The 6,504-nt window shown below is 37.4% G+C and overlaps 2 pseudogenes; one reads left to right on the forward strand and one right to left on the reverse strand.

Moving 5' to 3' along the window:
- Vom1r-ps71 (vomeronasal 1 receptor pseudogene 71) lies at positions 2,159-3,056 on the forward strand (annotated as a pseudogene).
- On the reverse strand, positions 4,780-6,105 carry Tubg1-ps2 (tubulin, gamma 1, pseudogene 2; annotated as a pseudogene).
- Between the last annotated feature and the right edge of the window lie 399 nt (positions 6,106-6,504).

The raw sequence follows: 6,504 nt of genomic DNA on the forward strand, positions 1-6,504 counted from the left end.
GTAATAAAATTATTATACATATATCTTTTGTGCATTTGCAATTTAGAAATTGGCATATGACTACTTTTCTTTCAATTTGGAGAGCAGGGCTTGAGTTAAGTATTATTCTGGAGTTTTTATATAATTATACAAGATTTATTTCTTTTATTTTACATACATGAATTTTTGCTTGCCTGCATCTATGTGTACCAACAACATTGCATGTCACAGTCAATGGATTGCTACAAACTAGAGTTGCAGTTGATCATGAGCTATCATGTCACTGCTGAAAATCAAGCAAAAGTCCTTTGTAAAAGTTCAAAGTGCTCTTAATCACCAGTTCATCCCTGCAGCCTTAGTTCCAAAGCTTTTCTGCATATAGTATATCAGTGTTCTACTGTAAATATATGTTGATGAGAGAATTAGATGATTAGCTCTGGCAACTGAGATGATTATATTCCTTTATTAGGTTAAATATTTTAGGACCAAAAATCATATAAATGTGAAATGTGTGATTTATCACATCATCTTCATGAGAACATTATAGGATGGTCTCTTCCACTAACTTCACATTATTTCTACACATGTATGCATGCATATCTATACGAGGAGTATAAAAGTGAACTGGAAATATAATTAGGCACTCTTTTTCTCACAAGATTATGGGTCAGTATAGTCATTTTCTGTGACTTTATCACAAAGCTGATTTTAAAGATCCAAATTAAATCAATTCAATAATAACATGATCCTGGTAACCAAACCAAGCAACTTACATAAACACTAAAGTTATGACTGTTGAGTGAAACTGTGAAATTTTCTGGGTCCTGGTGATATATGACAACACTTGAGACCTTGTTTAAAATTTTATGGAATCTCAAGCAGGAATTCCCAAACAGAATATCAATGTGGTCATCTTCAGCACTACATGTTTGTCATAGTGTATGGAAAATAGTGTTTGTCTTAATGTCACATGTTCTCTCTTCTTGGAGGCTCCTAGCTCCATATCATCAGCTGCGATTATGTAACTTTTATAAACTATGGAAATGAAGGAAGCAAAACCAGACCATTGCCAGGATAGGTGTTAGTGTGGAAGCAGAATAGCAGGATACAAGAATCTGATCAAGGAAATGGGAAAGACAGTGCTACTTAGTAAGAAACAGGCAGGCACATCCAGAAGAAGTAGAGAAGGTTAAAAAAGAGTATCAGGGTAAAACTTATCAAAGAGGAAAATGGGAAAATGGGTGGGCTCTTAGGTAAAGGGAGGAAACAAATATAGAAAAGAGGGTAGTTAGGTCAAAGAAGAACAATAGGTAACAAGAAAACGCCATAAGGAATCATGTTGTTAGTGATTTACTTTCTTCCTGACATAAAGGAAGGAAAAATAGTAGTTCTTTAATCCTTAATTGAGGTTCACAAAGGGTTTTAATATGATGGGAAGTGAATTGGAATTCATCTAGGATTTTTCATAACTGTAAATGTTAAATTATTAATAGAGTGAAAAGTACACTAATGGTCTCCCAAAGTATTTCTCAATTCTCAGTATGTAAAATTTCATGAAAAAGATTACAAAACAATTAATTGGAATAAACATTATGGTGATTAAAATAGTTAGAAAATCATGAATTATAACTTTGATTAAATCAGAATTATGAGTGAAAACATGGATAGTTGCAAAAGAGAATAGTAATATTATGGAATATGAGACAGAATTGCCTGATGTTTTGAATTACTTTAGAATTTCTTTTCTTATTTATTTTCCCAGACCAACATGCATTTTGTTCAATTACATGGATATGATTAATTATCTGATTCATCACTTTTGTCCTAAAAGTTAGCTATTCAATAGGACAATTGAAATCAATAGGATTGGATTTCTAAGGCACTCCAATAAAGTGCATGAGCAAAGTGTTCATTCTGTACACATGTGGCCATGTAGGCATTTATTATATATAATTTTTATTTCTAGGAGATACATGGATGGAATATAGAAATGTAAACTCTGATATACAGCCTGGAATATCAGAAGTTAAAGAAGCAAATTAATGAAGAATTAGGAGACAAAATAGAAGAATGATATAAACAAATTGTCCAATGAATCTCAAGTTTCACATATACATTGTTTTTTCCAAATACATGAAATATGCTTCTACTATGCTCTTAAGATGAATATATTCTCCACATGCCATCATTAGATAATGTCCTTTATATCCAAGCTGGACTTGGAGTCCTGGCCAATATGTTTCTCCTTTTTTCTATACTTCCATAATACTAGGTGACAGACCTAAGCCCAAGGACCTGATCTCCTGTCAACTGACCTTAATTCACATAATGATGATCCTCACTGGAGGAGATAATTTGCTTGCAAACATATTAAAGTCACTAAAATTTGGAAATGATTTCAAATGTAAGACAACATTTTACATAAACAGAGTGATGAGAAGCCTCTCTGTCTGCATCACCTGCCTCCTGGGTGTGTTCCAGACACTCACAATCAGTCCCAGTACCTCATTGTTGGCGAAATTTAAGCATAAAGTAAAAACACACATCATCTATGCTTTCTTATATCTTTGGTCTTTCAATTTGTCATTCAGTAGTACATGGATCTTCTATGTGGCTGGTTTTAGCAATGTAAGTGAGAACAACCAGATGAGGGTCACTAAATCCTGCTCACTCTTCCCCATGAACTACATCATAGGGGATGAACTTTAATAGTAACAATGTCCAGAGATGTATTTCTCATAGGAGTTTTGTTGACCACAAGTGTATAGGTAGTGATTATCTGTGCAGACATCAGGCACAATGGAAGCATCTTCATTGCATCAGCCACCTGAAAGTATCTTCTGAGAAAAGGGCCACCCACACTGTCTTGCTGCTGGTGATTTTCTTTGTGGTCATTTACTGGGAGGACTTCATCATCTCATTCACTTCAATCCTGTTATGGATGTATGACCCAGTTGTCCTGAGAGTTCAGAAGTTTGTGATATATGCCTATCCCACAATTAACTCCTTTGGTACAAATTAGTTCTGATAAAAGAATAATCAGTGTACTGAAAAACTTGCACTCCAAGTGTCACTAGATTTTTCTAAAAAAAGATTATTTTTCTTCCTTTAAAATGATTCACTTATTTTATGTACAAGTACAAGTATCATACCTTTTTAAACGTCAGTTCTTCAAGTAGCAATGTGACATTCTTCTTATGGTTCAAATAAAGTTTGTGGTATTATATACATATATTCTTTTGACATTACAGATGCCAAGTACTACTTCTTAGGTTCATTGTATAGCATACATTGCTCTTTCCACATGAATTCTCTTCTTTATTCTTTTTCCTTTATCTTACAAGTGTCCTTGATGCTGATGTTATTTAAAACAAGCTTCTCATTGAGAGTTACTTTATAAACCTTTTCTTGAAAGCACTTTGATCTTACTCATTCATAAAGTTTAGTCCAAAACATAGCTTTAATTCTGTTTATTAATTCAACTTTCTCTGGATAATGAAATTAATGCAAATTTATGTTTTCCCACTTTTAACTACAGTTACTCAATTAGTCTTATATGAAATTTATATGTGTGTTTATTTTCATTTCACCCACACTTATTGAAATATTATTGGTAAATAAAAAGTATTTATAGATATAGGTATAGATATAGATATAGATAGATATAGATATAGATATAGATATAGATATAGACATATACAATGTGGGTTTTACGAATATGTTTATGCTTGTGAATATTTGCAAAGACAAAGGACATGTATTCATGTATACTTCATGACCAGGAGACAACCTTGGCTGTTGTTTTTCAGAAACATTCACCACATGCTCTGATAAAGTGTGTCTCTTCTCTACCTGGAGCCTACCAAATAGGTTGTTTCGTAATAAGAACTTCCCAGATAGGGATTCTTCTATTTCTGTCTCTTGTGTTCTAGGATCATTATGGTTCAACCATACCCCACCATTTAACAATTATGTTCTTCCTTTATTGGAAAATGTTTTTTCACACAATATATTCCCCTTCCTCTAGTCCTCCAAGTTCTCTCACATCTTCTCTCCCTTCTAAATCCATGTTCTTTCTGTTTCTCCTTAGGAAACAAGAGGGCATATGATTAATAATAATAAACTAAATAATCATAATTTAAAATAAACAAACCAACATAAAGAAAAACACACGAGAAAAAGAGTCAAAGAAAGGAACAATAAACATATTAAGTAGTAGATGACATACAGACATAGAAGCACACATGTTCAACACAAGTTCCTTCTAAGAATATAAAACCTGAAGTCATATACATGTAAAGGACCTGTAAAGATTGCATTGAGATTATTTTGTGTTGGTCATCTTCTGCAGGGCAGAGTGATTATTTCCCCAAGTGAGACATACTTTGAAAAAAACTATTTTTTCATTTGCAACTGGGTATCAAAGAAAGATAGTTTTAGAGTTAGGGATGGGCTTGTGTCAACTTCTACTCCAGGACACTATCGGATGTAATCTGTGCAGTCTGTGCATGCTGCCACAGTCTCGTACTTTGTATGTATCCATTGTGCTGTTTAGAAGGTCTAGTTTCCTTTGCATTCCCTTGACATCCTCTATCTACTCTGGTTCTAATTTTTTACATCCAGTGCTTTTTTTTTAAAGATAAATACTCTCAAAGAAGTAAACCCACCCCTAAGCCAATGGACAGTGTGTGTGTATGTCAGTGATTTTATGAGGTCCCTGATCTGTGCTCTGAGGTGTAGTCAGCCAGGCAGGGCCTGGAATAACCAGTAAGGCAGATGAGGGTCCTTGTCCTGGGTGACTCATTGCTCCTGGGTGATGTAGTCTGGCCATGTGGTTGCAGGGTACTGGTCAATCAGCTGCTGTACAATGTCCCTAGAGGTGACAATCTCATCAAAATTATCCTTGAAGATGCCCTCCTTGCAGAACTGTGCCATGAAGGCCTCCCATTTCTGCAGCTTGTCAAACTGGTGACAGATTCTTTCAAAAAGCAAGGAGTTACTAGTGATTCGCCTCATGAGCCCGCTGACCCAGTGGGCTGAGGGCAGTTAGGGAGATTTCCTTGACAGGGCCTCCTGAATGGCTGGGCCCCAGGAGATGAAGATTGCCAACTTCCTTTCCCAGATCCTCTGCAGGTCCTTGAGGACCTAGGTGGGGTTCGCCATTCTCTGGATGATGTTGAGGATGGCGATGTAGCAGTAGTTGGTCTGGTGATCCTGGCCTGTATACAATATCATGTTCTTGGGCTGTAGCAGTCTCTTCATGACATCCAGAACCATTGTCTTCCTCATGCTGGACATTGACTACTCTTCTGTGGTGAGGGAGGAATAGCCAGTCATGAGGAAGTGCAGCCAAGGGGTGGGACTGGGAGAGACAATGAGGCCGATGAAATAATTGTTCATGTGTCTGGGGTAGCGGAGGGTGGTGGTGCTGGCTGACACGATAGTGGACACCAGCTGGTTGATCTGAGAGAAAGATGGTTTCTGGATGTCCAGGTAGTCTATGTTGATCATGTTCAAGGCCATGTTGTCCAGAACCACCACACATTCTGGGTCAGTCTTTTTAACTTGAGGAGGGAGTTTTAGGGCTGAACCACCAGGTCACTCATCTTGTTGAGGAACACGAAGTATGCCTGCACTATTTTGGGGATTGCCTGTCATTTAGCTGTTTCAAGAGGTAGGAGCCCAAGCCAGAGCCTGTCCCCGCAACAGTGGAGTGACACAGTACAAATCCCTCTAGCCTACCACTGCCAGCTGCCTCCCAATCTATGACGTCAAATATGCCTTATGGATTTTTTTTTCCGAGGAGAATCTGCTGGTCCAGTTGCTTCCAGTTCCTTCTCCATGCTCAGGCAGGTAGATGCTCTCTGGGTTGTAAAGCTTGGCATAGGGGAGTTGAGAATGGATTGGATCACCCTAGGCTCCAGGTCCAGTAGCACAACCCAGGAGATTTAATGCTTATCATCTGCCTGGTAGAAAAAGAGGTCCTTGTCGTCAGTGCTCTCAGTGACAAACTCCACTACAATGCCTCGGACTGATGCCATGCTCAGCACACAATTGTTTCCAGAATTCGAACTCAATCTAACTGCCACACTGGCCCAACTGTAGGGTGATGATTTCTCTCGACATTGCCCTCAGACATCAGTGTTGCAGTCTCTTGGTTCCTGTTTCTACCACCTCTTCCACAGAGTTCCCTGGGCCCTGAGCAAAATAATTTAGTGGAGTCATCCAAAATAGAACTGAGTGTCTCAAGGTCTCTCACTCTCTATGTATTTTCCTCATATGGGTCTCTGTATTTCTTCCCATCTGCTAATTGAAGAAGCTTCTGTGATGATGATTTAATAAGACTCAGATTTATGAGTCCAGTAGAGTGTCATTAAGAACATTTTTTTGCTACATTCTTTCACAAGAACACCAGTGCTTGATTTTTCTTCTTTGGCCCCATGGCTTATCTAGTTTTAGGTTCTTGACTATCCAAGCAGTATTGGCAATGACTTCATTTCATGGAGTACATGTTTTAAATTAAAC

The sequence above is a fragment of the Rattus norvegicus genome, chromosome 4 (assembly GCF_036323735.1).
Source record: "Rattus norvegicus strain BN/NHsdMcwi chromosome 4, GRCr8, whole genome shotgun sequence".
Lineage (NCBI taxonomy): Eukaryota > Metazoa > Chordata > Mammalia > Rodentia > Muridae > Rattus > Rattus norvegicus.